General features: G+C 47.0%; 1 long non-coding RNA gene across 7 annotated transcripts in view; it reads left to right on the top strand.

Moving 5' to 3' along the window:
* Positions 1-3,270: 3,270 nt before the first annotated feature.
* The window catches only part of LOC105492794 (uncharacterized), a 205,111-nt gene continuing 187,903 nt past the window's right edge, over positions 3,271-20,478 (top strand). For all 7 annotated transcript variants that reach the window (XR_011606748.1, XR_011606746.1, XR_011606745.1 and 4 more), the window contains exon 1: positions 3,271-3,423. This is a non-coding gene — a long non-coding RNA (uncharacterized lncRNA). The remainder of the gene's footprint in view (positions 3,424-20,478) is intronic.

Genomic DNA, 20,478 nt, shown 5'->3' with positions numbered 1-20,478 from the left:
TGCCAGAACCTTCTTGAACTTTCTAGAAACACTGTCTTATTTATTTTATTTTATTTTTTTAGACAAAGTCTCACTCTGTGCTCTTCCACTCAGACTGGGGTGCAATGGTGCAACCTCGGTTTACTGCAACGTCCACCTCCTGAGTTTGAGTGCTTCTCGTTCCTCAGCCTCCCAGGTAGCTGGGATTACAGGCACGTGCCACCACACCTGGCTAATTGTTTGTATTTTTAGTGGAGACGGGGTTTCACCATGTTGGCCAGGCTGGTCTCAAATTCCTGATCTCAGGCGACCCACCCGTCTTAGCCTCCCAAAGTGCTGGGATTTACAGGCACGAGCCACCACGCTTGGCCTAGAAACACTGTCTTATTTAAATAAGAAAGAGTGTGTTTCAGAATGGAAAGAAAACAGCTTTGGAATCAAACCCAACTTGGATGCAGAATCTCACTCTATCTCTCTCTCTTTTTTTTTTTTTTTGACTGAATCTCACTCTGTCACCCAGGCTGGAGGGCAGTAGCACGATCTTGGCTCACTGCAACCTCTGCTTCCTGTGTTCAAGCCATTCTTCTGCCTCAGCCTCCTAAGTAGCTGTGATGACAGGTGTGCGCCACCATACTGGGCTAATTTTTTGTATTTTTAGCAGAGTCGGGGTTTCACTATGTTAGCCAGGATGGTCTCCATCTCCTGACCTTGTGATCCCCCCGCCTCAGCCTCCCAAAGTGCTGGGATTACAGGCGTGAGCCATGGCACCCGGCCGGATATGTTTTTAAGAAGAAAACATACCTTACTGTTTTCTTCGTGATTTCTTCATTGGCCGCTGCAAGTGTGTGTGGCTGTGTGCATTGTGGGCAGGGTGAGGTAGCTAGCTTGATTTCCATTTTGAGAATGGGTGGTGCCTCCTCACGGAAGAATGCTTAAAACAGGAGATGGATGCCCTCTGTTATTGTTGTATGGCAGGCAGAATAACATCCTCCTAAATGTCCACATCCGAATCCCTAGAACCTGTGAATATGTTGCATGTCAACAGGGACTTTGCAGATGCTAGTGAGGCTAAGGACCTTGAGATGGATTATTTTGGATCATCTGGGTGAGCCCAATATAATCACATGCATCCTTAGGAGTGGAAGAGGGAGACAGAGAGTTATTCAGAGACAGAGATATGGCCACAGAAGCAGAGTCAGAGTTGCTTTGGTGTTGTATTTGAAGATGGAGGAAGAAGCCACAGCCAAGGCCTATGAGGCAGCCTTTAGAAGGTCGGAAAAGCAAGGAAACGCATTCCCTCTCAGCCACCAGAAAGAAACGCAGCCCTCTCAACAGCCTGATTTTAGCCCAGTGAGACCCGTGTCAGACTTCCAGAAATGTAAGATCATAAATGTGTGCTGTTTTATTTTTTATTTCTTTTTCTGTTTGAAACCACTACATTTGTAAACATTTCTTCGGCAGTTATCATTGCTTTTGATAGAAGTTGGAGTAGTGGTCAAGCTCATGGGCTTTGGAGTCAGTCTGCCAGTCCGCCTTGTTTCAAACCCCTTTTCCTTTCTTTCTTTCTTTCTTTCTTTTTTTTTTTTTTTTGAGATAGAGTCTCATTCTGTGACCCAGGCTGGAGTGCAGTGGTGTGATCTTGGCTCACTGCAACCTCTGTCTCCTTGGTTTAAGCGATTCTCCTTCCTTGGCCTCCCAAATAGCTGGAATTACAGGCATACGCCACCACAGCCAGCTTATTTTTGTATTTTTAGTAGAGACAGGGTTTCACTATGTTGGCCAGGCTGGTCTTGAACTCCTGGCCTCAGGGGATCCACCAGCCTCGGCATCACAAAGTGCTAGCATTATAGGCGTGAGCCATTGCGCTCAGCCTCAAACCCTTTTCCTGTGAATTTTTTTTTTTTTTTAAGCTGTGTGACCTTGTAGAAGTTGCTTCACTTCTCTGGGCCTCACATTTCTCATCTCTAAAGTTGGTTAACAATAATCTACAACTCATAGTTTTTTTGTGAGGGTGAAATGAGGGTCTCATACACGCAGAAAGCCGGGAAGTAACTTTTAGCTGCAGCCATTATGGGCAAGAATCCCTCACTAGGTAACTTAAAGTGATGGATCAGGGAACAGAGTTGGGAGACAGACTGTCTAGCCTCAGATTTAGGCTCCTCTCTTACTAGTCTGAAACAGAATGGTTGTCTGTTCCTCCATTTCTTCATCTGGAAAACAGGGGCAGGAGTCCCAGGGTGTTGGAGAGATCATACCAGATGGAGAAGCCAGAGGTTTTAGCAGGTACCTCATAGACATTCCCCAAAGGGCAGTTATTGTTATCATTGGATGGGCTGGGGAATATTAAGCCTCCAGCTCTAGGCATTATGGATCAATTTGTTCTTCAGTTATCTTTGGAGTAATTTAAATACACTGGATTGGGAAGACAAAGCTATTGCCCTGCTGAGGGAAGAGTGCTGGGCACTTGGCAGGTACTCGGTAATTACTGAAGGAATGAGTAGGAACAGAACAGGTCCCAGACCCTGCCCTGAAGAGGCTCACAGTGCCGGACAACGCCTGGAGCCAGGCCAGGGTTTTGTGGTCGTCTTTAAAAAGAAACAAAACAAAGAACTACTTCCTACCAGCTGACCCTAAACCTCTCGGCTCCCTGCAGGGACCTCTCAGCCCTGCAGGGGAGCCCAGGCTGTGTGCCTGGCCTGGCCTTGCTGTCAGCTTTCTAAGCCAGTCACAAATGTTCTCCCCTCAACTTCATAATGGACGCCCCACAGCCTCCTCTCCCCTCCCAGGGTGGTCCCGAGGCTCTGAGCAGCTGGCAGTTCCCTGTCTGAGAGGTCCTTGGTGCCGCAGGGGAGGCAGCTCTCACCTGAAGTCCTCCCTGGACGCTGGTCTCAATTTTGTGTGTTACTAGTTATGGAGAATTATTTTTAGTGAATTACATTCTGTTAGGGTCAAACACAAGGAGGAAAGAGTGACTGAATACTGCTCTGGGTCAGTGACTATGACAAGACTGTTTTTTTCTTCTTCCCTGTTGCAGGCCTGATCTTTTGGCCAGAAGGAGATTAAAAAGATGCCCCTTAAGATGGCTGTGCCTGTCAGCTGCATGGAGCTTCGTTCGAGTATTTTCTGAGCCTGATGGATTTACAGTGATCTTCGGTCGTCTGAGGAATAACTCTGGTGGAACAATGCACTGGAATGACACACGCCCTGCACATTTCAGGATACTAAAAGTGGTTTTGAAGGAGGCCCTGGCTGAATGCCTCATGGATTCTTACAGCTTGGATGTCCATGTGGGATGAAGGACCGCAGCTGGCTGCGAGGACTGAGATCTCTGTTTACTTGGGTCTCTGCCAACTTCCTTTGGGTCTCCCTATGGAATGTAAGACCCCGACTCCTCCTGGTGAAGCATCTGATGCATGTTCCGTCCGGCGCTCAGCTGGGCTTGAGGTGAGGCTGTCCTGGCTGGTGGCGGAGGGTTCACTGGGATGTGGCTGGTTGTCTCAATGAGCTGGCATTTAATGAGCACCCTCTGTGTGGCTGGTGTGATGCTGGGTGCCTAGGGGAGACAGATGGAACCAAAGAGGTCCTTCCTGGAAGCCGTTACTGTTCCCTGCGCTGACGTGTGTTATTGTACCTGTCACCATTTTCTGATTTTCTCAGTTTACCTATCTGTCACCATCTACCTCCCTATAAAGTGCCTCTGCTGTTGGTTCTGTGCCCTTAAGACATTGTGTGTCACTTGGCACAGTCTCTCACACTGCAGAAAGGGAAAATTAAGACAGGGTTGTTAATGAGTTAAGACATGGGAGATTCAATGGAAAGATATGCATGGGGGGATAATTTCTTGGCTCTGTGCTCAAAGCCAGGAACAACATTAAGGCCATATGGCTGGTACTGTGAGGGTTGTATGTGGGCAGATGCATGTGGAGGCAGGCAGGCCCGGGTGTGATTCTTTAACACATACACACTGCGTGCCTCCATGCAGACTGATGGATTCCTCTCCCTGCAGTGAAGGGTTAAGTAAGTATTATCACACGCCACAGGACTGGAGTTGAAGATCGCCAAGTAGTCATTGAAATGCTGATCACATGACAGACACTCAGCACGTGGTGGGTGATGTTGGCTGGGGGTAGCTTCTGGGGATGGTGGACGTTTCTTGGCCCTGATGATCTTTCCGAGCAGAGCCAGGGAGGCAGTGCTGGACTGTGACCTGGGCACAGCTGGTTGGCGTGGACAGTTGATTAAAGGTCAGTTTCCCTGCAGCCCATGGGAAGGCAGAGTGACAAGTCAGTGGCAGATGAGGAAATGGAGTCTCGTGCCAACTGGAGGGAGGGAGCAGCCGGCTTGGCCACAAAGGCCTGTTGCAGTTCTGCAGCTGACAAGTGGAAGGACTGGCCTCTCAGATCCGGGCCTGGTGGCCTGGGAGGCTGCTAGCTGTGAGCGATGAGTGGTGCCAAGCTGCCTGAAGGAGAGTTGCAGCTCAAACAGCAAGTGGTCCAGCTCTCAGGCCACTTGAGGCCACCTGGCATGTGGTGGCCGACACCACGGTTGGGGTGGGGCCTTGAGTCTGATTTTGATTGGATTCCTAGTTCTGCTCACGCCTGACAGCACTTTCTCAGACAGGCTTTCCTGACCTCCTAAAGTAAATAATGTCCCCCTGGGTGTTCCATGCTGTTCTCACCCATAGCTCCTGGATGTGTTATCATCGTATATTCATTTGTGCGAGTTACTGGGTTTCATGTCTTTCTCTCACACTAGAAAGTAATCTTTCTGAGTGCAGGAAATGCATTTGCCATGCTCACAGGCTAGACACGTAGTAGGCATTTTCTTTGTGGCATCACAGTTGCCTTGATCAAATATGGTGACTCTCAGTGGTTTTCTCTTGGTGTCTTTGAAAAGGTCAGACAGAAGGGAAACGCTCTTTTTTTTGAGTATATCTGTGAATTAACCCGGCAATCCCACTAGGAGAGCAATGGTGTATTCATTGCACAGTTGAGCGCCTTGAGGCTCTGAGGGGCCATGTACCTTGCCCAAGGTTATTTATCCAGGAGAAGGTAGAGCCAGAAGCTGAGAACTGCATCGTGTTTTACACGGAACCAGGCCGCTTCAGCTGAAGACTTTTCCTTGCGGTGTTGGGAAGGGTGTGTGTGACGGTGAGCTGCAGCACGTGCTGGGCTGTGCTTGCTATACTGTGGTCACATAGGGGCAGGCAGAGGAGTCATTTCAAGGGGGCTGCTGAGGGTCTGGAGAGAGGCCCACAGTGGTGAGCAGAGAAGTTCCGGGATGGGAGGGGGTCAGCTGGGAACGACAGAGGCAGCACACTCCCTGCTCCCTTGTGCCTTCCCGGCCCTCCCTCACCCCTTCCTGCCCTCTCCCCACACCCTATCGTGGTGGCAGCTGTGCTTCACTTATCACATGGTCCATAGCTCTGTTTTTTCCCCTTTTATCAGTTACTGCCTAGAACAACCCAATTGTGGTGGTCTGGGTTATCTCCCGCTCTTCACAGTAGGACCAGAGTGGGCTCAGGCACCAAAGGACACAGAATGGTTGTGACAATGAATAAGATTCCTTCTCTGTGTCAGCAAGGACACTGATGTAGTAATAATGTCCATTTATTAAGCCATGATCTCTACAGGGCACATGGCACCTGTTTTTCCATTCAAACCTCAAAACAGACCTATGAGATGCGCACCATCATGGTGATGATCAGTTTTACTGTTTTTTTGTTTTGTTTTGTTTTGTTTTTGTTGTTGTTGTCGTTTTTGAGACTGAGTCTTGTTCTGTCACGTAGGCTGGAGTGCAGTGGCACAATCTCGGCTCACTGCAACCTCCACTTCCCTGGTTCAAGTGATTCTCGTGCCTCAGCCTCCCGAGTAGCTGGGATTACAGGCATGCGCCACCATGCCTGGCTAATTTTTGTTGGCCAGGCTGGTGTTGAACTCCTGACTTCAAATGATCTGCCTGCCTCAGCCTCCTAAAGTGCTGGGATTACAAGCGTGACCCACTTTGCCCAGCCTGTTTTACCATTGAAGTAACTGGAGCACCCAGAGGGAAATCAAGTGTCCCCAGGGAATACAGGCAGCATTTGGACAGCCCTGTCTAACTCCAAAGCCACCGCACAACATTTCCTGGAGCTGAGAGACGCACATTCTCCCTTCTTGGCCACCGGTGACTGTGACCTTGGGCAAACTACCTCTCCTTTTTGGGCCTTACTACATTCATTCATAGGGAAACTGGCTAACTTCTCTTCTCAGCTAGGAGACTTGAGAGTGAAAGGGGCGCTATATTACTTACTCTGGGACGACAGGTGTACACGAGGACGTGGTTGGGCAAACCAGGCCTAGAAGCTCCCAGACTCATCAATTAGTTGGTGGGTGCTGGTGCTGCTGGTGCATTATGCGTCCAAGGCAGCTCTCCCAGTTTTCCCTGGACTTTTGCCTGAACAGTTTGCATTTCTGCTCATGGTGCAGGAGCTTGCTGTCCTGATTTCATGTCATAAGCCTGCGTTCAGCCACTTAGAAGAGCCCTGTTACCCCTGACTACTGCTAGAGCAGTCCCAACCTGTGTCGTTTTCACTTGATGGGCTCCTGGAATGATTGACAGCACACTCTCCACACTCTGTAGTCGTAGAGGCTGCCCTGCCACCCACACTGACATCCTGGCCAGGTTCCTGGAGATGGCCTGGCGTCTTGGACCTATTCCCCATAGGGTGCCTAGAGCCCCTGACAGTCTGCCTAGGGTGTCCATGAGAGAAGGGCTGTGACTTAGTCATCTCCAGGGGTTCTCAGTGAACAGCCCAAGGTTGCTTAAGAGCTGGTGTGTATGAATACCTGGAATGTGCCCAGTTGACCTTCTAATCTGGTGAGGGGGATGTGTCTCCCTCTTATACATATGGACAAACTGAGGTTCAGTGAGATCCAGAAAGCTGCCACGGTTATTGATGGAGAGAGCAGAGAAGCTGGTGTTTGCACTCCCATCTGTCAGCCTCGACACCCCTACTCCTGTCCAACCAGTGTTTCTCAAAGCGTGCTGATAAGCAATGCAAGATGATTTCAGGTTATAGATAAGAATAAAAATTTTTTTGTGTTTAACTCAAATTAGAAAAAACAACAATTGGTACGTGAGACCTGTGATTTTGCAGATAATACTGCTTAGGATGTTGGTATTTAAGTTAAGAAAAGGTCAGCTTTTCAAAAGTACTGTTAGCGACATGTGGACCTAGTCCTCCTGAAGAGGACTGCATTGGGGCACCGGTAATTCTTTCTATTTGTGGCGCTCTGGCTGTGTGGCTCTGGCTACGTCACTGGAGGCAGCGTCTGAGCCTGTGACTTGAGTAGTAGCTCTGTGTCATGTCTGCTGATTCTCCCCAAATCCTGAAGATTCATGATGAAGTGACTGCACAGCTTAGTCTGAAGCTAGATTGAAAATAATAAGGATCCTAGAATGGCAGCACTTTACAATCCTATAATTTGGCTCACATTGCCTGCAGTTACTATCTCAGCCCTGCCTGTTATATTCGTTCAGCACCCAAAGTTTTTCAGTCAATTCCTGAGTTAATTATTCTCTGGGATTAAATTATGAAATAGTAAATATATTTCCACTATGCAATCAATTGGTGACTTTATTCATTTATTCTTTTCATTCATTTATTCTCAACAAATTGAAGATAAGGGCTGGGCACGGTGGCTCACGCCTGTAATCCCAGCACTTTGGGAGGCCGAGGTGGGCAGATCACCTGAGGTCAGGAGTTCAAGACCAGCCTGGCCAACATAGCAAAACCCCATCACTACTAAAAATAGAAAAATTAGATGGGTGTGGCGGCATGTGCCTGTAATCCCAGCTACTCAGGAGGCTGAGGCAGGGGGATCGCTTGAACCTGGGAGGCAGAGGTTGCAGTGAGCCAAGATTGCACCACTGCACTCCAGCCTGGGTGAGAGAGTGAGACTCCATCTCCCAAATAAATAAATAAAAAGATAATATTACCTACCCCATGAGTCTATTGTGAGAATTAAATAAGAGAACATATTAAAAGGTTTCATTCAGTGCCAGGCATATAATATGTACTCAGGGAATACTAGTTTTTTTAAATAAAATTTTAAAATGGGATTAGAAGACCAAAGCATATAGACATAAAGGTTTAAAAAATATTGAAGATGAGTGAGTTACTAAAATTTTACATTACGTTTAGCTCTGAGCTTCCTAGTTAGTACAACATGCTAAGTAGGTTATACTTGTGTCTAAAGTAAGGCTTGGCAAACTTTTATATCAAGGACTAGGTGGTAAATGTTTTCAGCTTTGCAGGCCACACAGCTCTGTACTGCTTGTCAGTTCTGCCTTTGTATCTTGAAAGTAGCCATAGATAATATGTAAATGAGTGGGTGTGGCTGTGTGCCAATAAAACTTTATTTACAAGAACTGACAACGGGCTTATAGGCTGTAGTTCGTCCTTGGCCTAAATAAAGGAAACATGTTTGTCTTTGAAAGGCAGAAACTTCTCCAGGTTCATAAACACTGAAAAACAATTGTTCCAAGATGTAATATTTCTGTGAGACTTGTTAAGCAGCATATGCACAATGCTTTCATTAGGCTTTTACAGAAAACTTAGAAGACGGCCTTCACATGGCTAGTTCTCTTACTGTTCTTTTAGCAGACATTTATTGAGGGTTTACTATGTCCTAGGCTCCGATATCGATACATAGTAAAATGTAAAGTCGTGTGCATTTTGGCAGGGGATGCTGCATTGACTAGGAGGGGTCTTGGTGACAGTTTTGGGAGGTCAGTTTAGAACAGTATTGGACACACTCTTCCGTCCCTGAATTACACACAGGCCTCAATGGTAACTTGAGTGGGCTTTTGGTCCGGCACGCCTGGGCTGTAGGGACAGTCACTTAGCGTCCTGCCTCAAGAGTGGTTGTGTCATGAGATCTTGGCGCGCTTTGACTGATAACTACAATTATTTGAAGAGTGTGGTTTTTAGAACAAAATTAAATCAGGTTTTGAAGCTTTGCTATTTTATACCTGCTGTGTGATCTTGCTCAAGTTTTTAATTTTTTTCTGTCTACAGGATTTTATTTTATTTTTATTTATTATGTATGTATTTTATTTTAAGTTCTGGGGTACATGTGCAGGATGTGCAGGTTTGTTACTTGGTAGACGTGTGCCATGTGATTTGCTGCACCTATCAACCCATCACCTAGGTATTAAACCCAGCAGGCATTAGCTATTTTTCCTGATGCCTTTCCTCCCCCGTCGCCCTCCCCACAGGCCCCAATGTGCTCAAGTGTTTTAATCTTTCTTCATCTGCAAACGGTAACAGCCCTGAATCTCTATTTCTTACTCTAATGCTGGCTATTTGCTCTCTATGTTAGTTCCTCCGCCTGGGGGCTGGGCGGGAGGTGACTGACCTCACCCCTTGAAGCTGTCTCCTGGCTTTCCCAGCTACAGCCTGTGGGTGTGAAGATTGCAGCGCCCTTCTCCTGGGTGAGTAGTCTGTGTAACAAACCTTGAGAAAACACTGGCCTGTGGAATTTCAAAGTTAATGAAGGGAACAGATTCCAAGAGGGTCTCTGTTTGACCTTCCACCCCTTCCCCAACCCCCTGTTATCCCCGAGCGACTTTGGGGGCAAGCATAGGTTTGTAGGCACTAGAAAGAAGAACTCTCATGCTGTAATGCAGGACTGTGACCTTGGCCTCTGGATGTCTGGGCCAGGTGGGTGCATTTGTGCCTCTTCCTACAGCACCTGGTTAGCCTGCGAGAGACCATAGGGAGCAGCCAGGGCAGGCTATCTTAAGAGAAGGGAGCATATTTGATAAGGTTGGAAAATGATTCTCAGCTGTCCATAGGAAGAGCAGAGTAAGGGGCTATGTGAGAAGTTTGGAAGAAGGCCCAGTTCCAAAAATGAAGATAGAAAGAAAGAGGAAATAAATAAAGAGGAAAGAAGGAAAGAGAGAGAGAGAAGACGGAAGAAAGGAAGGAAGGGAGGGAGGGAGGAAAGGAAAGAAAGAAAGAAAGAAAGAAAGAAGAAAGGAAAGAAAGGGAGGGAAGGGGGGAGGAAAGAAAAGAAAGAAAGAAAGGAAGGAAGGAAGACAGGAAGGAAGGAAAGGAAGGAAGGAGGGAGAAAGGAAGGAAAGGAAGGAAGGAAGGAAGGTTGATTCATTATTCTGTCCTTTGTACCTGAGTGAAGAAAGAAAGGAAAGAAAGAGAGCGAGAAAGAAAGAAAAAGAAAAGAAAAGAAAAAGAGAAAAGAAAGAAAGAGAAAGAAAGGAAAAAGAAAGGAAGGAAAGAAAGATTCATTATTCTGTCCTTTGGACCAGAGTGCTGTTTTCAGTTAAAATGAGTGGAGTAGGATCCAGAGATCAGGCTTTTGAGGACAGGTAAAGCCTCAGGATACATTCTGTTTCTGGCTCAGGGAACCTTCAGGGAAAAGGCTTTGGAGACCAGGCTAGGCAGGGAAGTCACCATAATTGATGGGCCACACTAGACTGGAGCCAAGCATGGCCCATTCCTGAGACTCTGGGCCTCAGGGTGGCCTTGGCTGGAACCTGTGTTCCAGTGGCTCTGGTGGCTTTCTTCCCTCTCACCTTCCCAGGAGGCAGCTTGTTTCCTGGTGGTGGGGTGAGGCGGTGGTATGGGGGGCTGCTTCCTCTCTGTCTTGCAGCCTTGTTAAAATGTGGGCCACATGCTCATAGCTGGGTCTCCAGTGCCATTGCTGGGGATGGGGGTCTTTCCCTCTCATCTATCTGTCACCATTTATCACTCCACAAAGGGTGGGGGTACTGCGAAGAAAGAGTGTGTCCCACCTGATTACTGGGAAGTGCAATGGACGCCCCCACCCCCTGTTGGCTTATCTTGTGACAACCAAAGAACAGCTGTTGGTGGTCAGGCCTCTGAGTCACTCAGAAGCTTGGGACCGGGTTCAGTGGGAGATGATGGCATAAACAAATAAACACTGGCCGGCCCCCAGCTCTCAGCTTTCTGCTCACTGGGGGGCCTCGGAAGCTTCTTGTTGCCTTTGCAGGGAAAATAAAGATACCTATAATAAAAAGAGTTTTCCTGATGGAGAAATGCTCTGGGGAGGTTGTTGAGGCATGTTAGAACATCCCTGAGGCTTTCTGGCTCTGTGAGCTTAGGGAGGACACTTGACTTCTCTGGGCCTTCGCTTGCTCCCTTGGGAAGCCTATGATTGTGAACCTGAGATGATCTGGGAGGTAAAACTGGCCAGTTGTCCATCTCCCCTCTCTGAACATGACGCATAGTAAGCCCTGAATCTCATTCAAATTTGGAAGTCAGATTGGTTTTGTGACTGTCCTAGTTTCCGGCTGTTGAGTCAGCTCAGGCAGTTCTTGGGACTTCTCTGAGGCTCTGGCTCCACATCTCTCAATGGGGTGACAGTCCTCATCTTGTGGCCCTCACGCGCTTGTTGAGAGGACGATGAGTCACCTCTGGGAAATTGCCTGAGAGCTGGATGACACCACTCTGTGGGATTGCATTTCATCCACAGAGACATTTGGAAGAGAAGGAAGAGAAGGAAGCAGAGCAGAGCCTGACTCTTGATTCTTCGGGGAGGGAGCCTGGAGCTGGTGGACGTGAGGGCACAGAGGACATTGGTTTCAGGCCAGGCAGCGCGTGGCTGCTGAGGCACTGGTGGAGACCTCATGATCCGGTGGTCCACCTCCCTCTTGTGCTGTGAGTGCCTGGAGCTCTCTGGCTTCCTCGGCTTTCCACTGTCTTTCCCAAAGTCTCCATGGGTTCTAGAAACTGCTGTGGAGTTTCAGGGTGATCTCTGCATAGTGTGAATGTCTAGCTCTGAAACACAAAACAGAGAGCCACAAAGGGTTATTTAACCAAAGCTGTATTCCCACCCATGGATTAGCACGTGCTCATGAGGTGGTATGCTTTGCTTTGGATCTTCGTCTTTATTTTATTTATTTATTTATTTATTTATTATTTTTTTTGAGACAGAGTTTCGCTGTGTTGCCCAGGCTGGACTGCAGTGGTACAATCTTGGCTCAATGTAGCCTCTGCCTCCTAGGTTCAAGCGATTCTCCTGTCTCAGCCTCTTGAGTAGCTGGGACTGCAGGCGCGTGCCACCACACCTGGCTAATTTTTTGTATATTTAATAGAGACGGGGTTTCACCGTGTTAGCCAGCATGGTCTCAATCTCCTGACCTCGTGATCCGCCCACCTCGGCCTCCCAAAGTGCTGGGATTACAGGCATGAGCCACCATACCCGGCCTGGATCATTGTCTTTACAGAAATTAAAAAAAAAAAAGAAAAAAAGAGATAAACGGGAAGTCTATGAGCCTTGTCTCTCATTCCCTATCCTTCTCTTCATACAAGTACCTCTCCTGAACTTGGGGTATAACAGGTCATGTTCTTACAATTTCATTACAAATCTATTTGAAGATCACTGGTAGCACCATTTTGTGTTTTTAAATTCTTAGGCAGGTGACATAATGTATAAGATGTCTGAACTTTCCTCTTTTCTCCCGGCATTATGCTGGGCAGATGATGCTACTATGCTTGTTCATTCATTCCCTGCGCCACAGAGGCTTGGGTTGTTTCCTGGATTTTGCTGTTGTAAACAATGCTGTCATGAGCATCCTGGCACACGGCTGCAGGTGTATGTCTGAGTGTGTCCCAGGAATACAGGGCACAGAGCATGCACACTTGCAGCCTGACCGGAGGTTGCCACATCACTTTCCAGTTGGCACTGTTTCCTGGGTTCCTTCCCTGAAAGCCTGGGAACTTCTGGAGGGCAGGGGTGGGTGGTGCTCACCACTATATCCCTCTGCCAGTCAGCATGCCCGACACCAGGTACCCGCTCATGACGCGCCTGAATGGAGTGAATTCTGGAAGGGGACAAGGCAAGTGCCAGGGCAGGTCCAGAGTCTGGGTGTAGAAGGAGCAACATAAAGGAGGCCCCCTGCAGAAGCAGCAGAAAGAAAAAAGAAATAGGGGCCTGGAGTGGGGGTGTGAGTGAAGACCTTGCTGTTGAGAAGACACTTGTGAAGAGGCCAACAGTGGTGTCTTGGCCTGGCTGGATATCATTTAAGACTGGGCATAGAGGTCCCAGGCACCATTGCTGTGGGCTTTTGGGGAGTTGGATGCGTGGTGGAGAGCTGAGGAGGAAGTTGGGCTTGCTGCAGAGGGCTGCTGGAGGGGCTGGCTGGAGTCTGGTTCTTTCCTTCACTCACTGAGGGTTACCCGAGTGACCCATCGCAGGAAGACGGGTGGGGGACCCAGAGTTACTATAACCAACCACTTTATGAGCCTGTCTCAGTCAGAATCTCGGGCTTCTAGCAAGGCCCACAGCACAGACATGTTTTAGGAAAGATGAGATTGAGATGCCCGCAGTGCCCATTTTATGTCAGCAGGCCTGTAAAGTTCAGGAGGGGGAAACTGCTGGGAGGAAGTTGAACGCTGTGGGAAAAAGCTGACAGAAATGAACAAGGGAAGATTTTCTTTTCTTTCCTTTTCTTTTTTTTTTTGAGAGAGAGAGTCTTGAAATGTTGCCTAGGCTGGTCTCAAACTTTTGAACTCAAGTGATCCTCCCACCTTGGCCTCCCAAAGTGTTGGAATTATAGGCATGAAGCACCATGTCCAACCACAAGGGAAGATTAAACATAGAAAGTTTGAAAAGAGTTTTTTTTTTCTTTTACTTTCTAATTTTATATTTAATAGAGATGGAGTCTCACTATGTTGCTCAGGCTAGTCTTAAACTCCTGGGCTCAAGAGATCCTCCTGCCTTGTTCTCCCAAAGTGCTGGGATTACAGGCTTGAGCCACTGCACCTCACCAAGGGTACCTTTTTATTTTTTTTTTAAGAAAAATATGATTAGAAATAGAAAATTTGGATTTGGTAATGGATAGTGCATACTACGAAATAACCTTTTTACTTCTTTTTTTTTTTTTTTGAGACGGAGTCTCACGCTGTTGCCCAGGCTGGAGTGCAGTGGCGCGATCTCGGCTCACTGCAAGCTCCGCCTCCCGGGTTCCCGCCATTCTCCTGCCTCAGCCTCCCGAGTAGCTGGGACTACAGGCGCCTGCCACCGCGCCTGGCTAATTTTTTGTATTTTTAGTAGAGACGGGGTTTCACTGTGGTCTCGATCTCCTGACCTTGTGATCCGCCCGCCTCGGCCTCCCAAAGTGCTGGGATTACAGGCTTGAGCCACCGCGCCCGGCCACCTTTTTACTTCTTAAACACTTCCCATAATGATAAAACTAATACAAAGTCTTTGGCGAAAACTTAGAATGTGTAGAAATGTGTTGATGGTTGAAGAAGAGCCCCATAACCCTCCACTGAGGAGCAACCTCCGTTCATATTTGGCCTTAGAAATAATACCTGTGAGCAGAATGGCCAACTTGTCCTGGTTGCCAAAGACTTTCCTGGTTTTAGCACTGAAAGTCCCGCATTCTGGGAACCTCCTCAGTCCTGTGCAAACTGGGATGGTCGTTCACCCTATCTGTGAATTGAATGATACCACTGAGCGTCAAGCACTTTGACAGTTCACAAGTCATTTCTAGTGCCGTCATTGTGTATGCTTGGTTCCGGCTGCGTGCAAGGCATTGTGTGAGGTTGCATGTTCTGGAGCTACACCAGAGCTCCAGAGCTGAAGCTCTATTTTCTTGTTTTCACTTTTTATTTTAGAATCAAGAGGTGCATGTGCAGGTTTGTTACAAAGGTATATGGGATGCTGTTGAGGTTTGGAGTATGATTGAACTCATCACCCAGGTACTGAGCATAGTACCCAATAGTTAGTTTTTCAGTCCTTGTCTCCCTCTTTTCCTCTCCTCTCTAGTAGTCTTCAGCATCTATTGTTCCCATCTTTATGCCCATGTGTACCCAATGTTTAACTCCCACTTATAAGTGAGAGCACGCAGTATTTTGTTTTCTGTTTCAGCATTAGTTTGCTTATGATAATGGCCTCCAGCTGCATCCATTTTACTGCAGAGAGCATGATTCCGTTCTTTTATATGGTTTCATAGTATTTCTTGGTGTATATGTGCCACATTTTCTTTTTCCAGTCCACCACTGACGGGCATTTAGGTTGATTCCATGTCTTTGCTATTGTGAATAGTGCTGCCATGAACACATGGGTGCATGTGTACTTTTGGTAGAACAATTTATTTTCCTTTGAGTATACACCCAGGTATGAGATTGATGGGTCAAATGGTAGCTAAACTTGTAGTTCTCTGAGAAATCTCTAAACTGCTCCTCACAGTGGCTGGACTAATTTACATTCCCACCAACAGTGTGTCAGTGTCTCCTTTTCTACACAGGCCCACCAACATCTGTTATTTTTTGGCTTTTTAATGAAAACCATTCTGATTGGTATGAAATGTATCTCATTGTGGTTTTGATTTGAATTTTTCCAATGACTAGTGATATTGTGCATTTTTTCATGTTTGGTGGCTGCATGAATGTCTTCTTTTGAGCAGTGTCCGTCCATGTGCTTTGCTCACTTTTTAATGGGATTATTTGCTTCTTTGCTTGTTGATTTAAGTTCCTTATCGATTCTGGATATTGGAACTTTGTCAAATGCATAGTTTGTGAATATTTTCTCCCATTCTATAGCTTGTCTGTTTATTGCCTTGATAGTTTCTTTTGCTCTGCAGAAGTTCTTTAGTTTAATTAGGCCTCACTTGTCAATTTTTGTTTTTGTTGCAATTGTTTTTGAGGACTTAGCCATAAATTCCTTGTCAAGGCCTATATTGAGAAGGGTATTTCCTCGGTTTTCTTCTAGGATTTTTATAGTTTGAAGTCTTAATTTAAGCCTTTAATCCATGATGAGTTATTTTTTTGTGTGGTGATAAGTAGGGGTTCTGTTTCATTTTCTTCTGCCCCATTGCCTCTTTTTGTCAAGTTTGTTGAAGATCAGATGGTTGTAGATAAGTGGCTTTATTTCTGGGTTCTCTATTCTGTTCCATTGGTCTGTGTATTTCTTTTTGCACCAGTACCATGCTGTTTTGGTTACTGTAGCCTTGTAGTATAATTTGAAGTCAGGTAATGTGAGGTCTCTAGCTTTGTTCTTATTTCTTAGAATTGCTTGGTTATTCAGGCTCTTGGGTTCCATGTGAATTTTAGAATAGTTTTTTCTACTTCTGTGAAAAATGATGTTGGTAGTTTGAAAGAAATAGCATTGAATCTATAAATTGCTTTGGGCAGTATGGCCATTTTAATGATTTTGATTCTTCCAATCAATGAGCATGAAATGTTTTTCCATTTATTTGTGTCATCTCCAATTTCTTTCAGCAATGTTTTGTAGTTTTCCTTGTAGAGATCTTTCACCTCCTTGGTTAGAAGCATTGCTAGATATTTCATTTATGTGTGTGTGTGAAGCCCTGTTTTCTATCCTTAAGGAGCTTACAACTTGTTTTTGGTATGCAGTAGGGGCATTTCACTTGTGAGAGGGGGGTCTTACTGGAGCCTGGGCAATATCTTCTTTTATTATTGGGTACTAGGGATTTAAGGATATTTTTGTTCTGGCGGGTTATCCAGTTTTGCAGGTTGCTACCAGGAGAGAGGATGCATGTTGGTACCAGTGAATTTGACTGCCCCCGGCCCTGCTGTGCAGCACTCTCAGACCCCTAAATGATGTGACCCATTCTGGGGCTAGCTCAGTGTTTTACAGTAATGAAGATGATGATGATGACGACGACGATGATGATGATGTCAACACCCATCATTCTGAGGTGTGTGTCTATCTCTGGCCTCATTATACCTGCAAAACATCCATGTTGTAGCCAGTACCTTGGAAAATTATCCCATTTGCCAGGCAGCAAACCATGGTGCTCAGTTAGGGGGATGGCAGCTCACACTCATGAAGTGTTCAGTGCATGGATCCCTGGCCAGCTTTGGCAACTGTGAGGCAGGCACTATGCTTCCATTTTACCACTGACAGACTGAGGCCAGTGATGGGGAGCAACTGGGCCTATTGGCTTGTCTGTGGTAGGCCAGGCTGGCTACATAATATGTGGGGCTCAGTGCAAAATGAAATATGGGCTCTCTTGTGCAAAATTTGTGAAGAATTTCTAGATGCTGACAGCAGAGCATTAAACCAAGCTTGGGCCGCTCTGAGCCAGGAGCCCTGTGTGCCTGCACAGACTGTATGTCCAAGGAGCTGGTCCTAGGGCAGGACTAAGGTTCAGGCCTCGTATTGACTTCCATGGGCAAGCATCCTGGGTCCAGGCTGTGTTGTGTGTGTCTGCAGAGCTCTGGTCTATCTGCTGATAAGTCCTTGTGGTGCTCGAAGGTGCCTGGCTTCCTTGGGGAAAAGTTTCTCTCTTGCCTACCCTTCCCTAGCCTCAAAACACACAAACACTCAGATGAATATTTAGGAATCCAACTGGACCAGCTTCTGTCTGTGACTTGATGACTTCATGTGATTTTGGGGGATGCAACATTGGGGGTGATGCTTTAGCATGCCTTCTCTCTGTCACTGAGGAACATGGGCAAATGCCATGGGCTGGGAGCCCATGCTTTTTTGTGCTGAGCTTAACTGTCTCTTCTGGGCTCTGATCGGTTACAGGGATATAGACCACCTGCACAGTGCCCTGGGGGTTACGTCCAGGGGAGCCTCACATGGAGAAGAGAATTTCCTTTGGGGTGTGTATTTCTTGTGGTCTTCGCATGCTGGCAATTCTTATTTTCGGCATCATTTAATCCTTACAACAACTCTGTAAGGTTTTCACATCAATTGGTCATTTCCGAGTTGAGCACCTACTATGAATGTTTGTTGAGCACCTACTATGTGCAGGGCAGTGTGCTGAAAAATTGAGGACCTGTGGGTTTTGTTGAGTATGTATAACATGTGATCTTTTTACATGACATTTTACATGACTTTCACCTCATTTCATTGCTGTAGCAACAATGTGAGGTTGTTGCTGTTACCCCCATTTCTCAGGTGAGGAAATCAAGGTTGAGTCAATCTCCTATCTCGGATTTGCCTGACATCACAGTCTGAGTCTTTTGTGTCAAGTGCAAGAGTGCAGTGCCTTCAGGGGGCCTATGCTGGCTGGCCTGGATTGAATCCTGACTTTGCCATTTGCAGATGTGGTCTGAGGCAAGTTATTTAACTTCTCTTGACCTTGGTTTCCCCATCTGTGAAATGGGGATATACTAGCTGCTCTGTGTGGGAAGGGTCTGAGGTTTCAATAAGATACATTCTGCACAGCACCCCACACATACCAAGTATCCATGAAGCCTGATCATCCTTATAACTTCAGAGCGGTTGGAGAGGGTTAGGAACTTGAAGATGGGCACATAATCAGTGTATGGCAGATTTCAGGCAGAGCTGGACTGGTCTTCTTCCAAATGAGAGCTCCTTTCCCCACTCTGCTTTCATGGACAGACCCTAATGACCACCTGGGTTATGTTCTTGTCCCTGTCAATTCCTTTGTCCTTGTTAATAACCTAAGGGAACCTTGACAGCCAGAACAAGACAGGAAGAAAATGCCTGGCTGCTGCTTGCAGGGTTAATTAAGCCATTCCTGGGGTTTCATTTGCTCTCTAGTTAGCACCAAAATAAATCCTCCAAATGGCTTTGAGGTTTCCAGTTGACATTGCATTTTGAATTCAGACAGCACCAGCATTTTACATCTTCCTGAGGATGATAAATGTTTAGATAGCACCGAAGATAGTGGTAAAAGGAGAAATTGGGGGAAGTTCAGGCTGTGGCTGAGCAGATTGTAACTCTTTGGTGTGACGGATGGGTGAGAAATGGCTTAAAGGACACATCTGATGTCCCCTGCTCCTAGGAGTTGAGAGGGGGATAGGGTGTGGACTCTGTTTTGCCACCTGGAGAATCCAGTGCCTTCCCGACGCTTCTGGGGTCACGTGCTTGAGTCTTGTTTGCATGCATTCTGTCAGATGTTAAGGTCTTGTGCATAATGGTTGAGGTGTCAATGTTCAGGCATTGATGTCACCATTCTTATGTAATTGTTACCCTTTATTGAGTGCCTACTATGTGCCAGGATTTAAGTATTTCTCCCAGCGACCCCAAGATGTAAATGTCATATCACTTTCATTTTACAGATGTGAAAACAGGCTCAGAGAGGCTGAGACGCCCAGCCATTAAGGACTCAGCTGAGATTCCCAGCCTTCCCTGGCACTCTTGAGCATGTTTCCAGACTGTCTGCTTCCTACCCCAGACATGCCAAAATGCAGTACTGTCAATGACAGGGCTCTGGTCCCAGATGGACAGCCCGGGCCCTTTGAAGGCACTCTAGCCTGCAGGAGACTGGATCTTTATGCCTGATGGAAGTGACACGGGCCTGCTATGTTTACAGTGCCTGTTCTCCTGCAGGGTCTCCGGAAGTCATCAGCCGTGGCGGCCAGCACTCCGGAGGATGACAGGAAATTCTGCTGCAGCTCTGTGGGCTGGCTAGGGTGCATGCTGGACAGGGGGCGGGCGGACAGGGCTGGTAGGGAGGAAAACACCACTGGAACAGTTCAGACTGTATTGTCAGTGAATTCCCGGATTGGTACGCAGTGCCGCCAATGAGCAGATTTGGGTCAGGAAGCCCAGACGGCAGAAGGATTGTGTGAAATCTATATATTTTTCCATGAAATCCTCACCATTTCGGACCCTGTTTTCTAAGCTATCACCCTAATAATTGTGGATTTTGGATTTCCAAGGCAAGATTTGATAGTGGTTGTAAGGAGGGGATGGTTGGGGTGGGGATTGGGAGGGGCGGGGGGGTAGCTGAAGGAATGAAACAGCACTGCAGAAAGGAGCACATTCCACACCCAGCTTCTTCCTGTTTGCGTTTCCCTCGGAGCAGCGAACAAGAGGCTGATTCAAGTGGCTCAGTGGCCTCCCTGCCTGGAGTTGGGTTCCTATGCCTTCCAGTGACTAAGGAGGAAATTCCATTTCAGTTAATCTGTGGCCATGCATCACCCATGGCATTCTCTATCTTAATTTTATGGCTGCCTCATCTTTTTGGAATTCGCCTTCTTTTTGTGTGTTGGGTGATAAGTCAAGGAGACGTATGGCACAACTCCACAAAATACAACCACGTTTTAGTATTCTGTACACAGTCCTTTCCGGGCATCCCAGCTTTGTATTTTCACGTTGGTTGGCCATGAGGAGGGTCGATCTTCATTATCTGTGCATGCTTGTGCATCCCTTCATCCCTTCCTCTTCAGTTTATTTTCTTTTCTTTTCTTTCTTTTTGAGCCAGAATCTTGCTCTGTCACCCAGGCTGGAGTGCAGTGGCGTGATATTGGCTTACTGCAACCTCCGCCTCCTGGGTTCAAGCGATTCTCCTGCCTCAGCCTCCTGAGTAGCTGGGATTACAGGGGTGCGCCACCACACCTGGCTAATTTTTGTATTTTTAGTAAAGACGGGGTTTCACCATATTGGCCAGGCTGGTCTCAAACTCCTGACCTTGTGATCTGCCCACCTCGGCCTCCCAAAGTGCTGGGATTACAGGCATGCGCCACCGCGTCCAGCCTCCTGTTCAGTTTCTTAACCCTTGGTGGGACTCCTGGCTAAACAC

The sequence above is a fragment of the Macaca nemestrina genome, chromosome 8, assembly GCF_043159975.1.
Source record: "Macaca nemestrina isolate mMacNem1 chromosome 8, mMacNem.hap1, whole genome shotgun sequence".
Classification (NCBI taxonomy): domain Eukaryota; kingdom Metazoa; phylum Chordata; class Mammalia; order Primates; family Cercopithecidae; genus Macaca; species Macaca nemestrina.
This window is presented reverse-complemented; position numbering and strand designations above follow the sequence as displayed.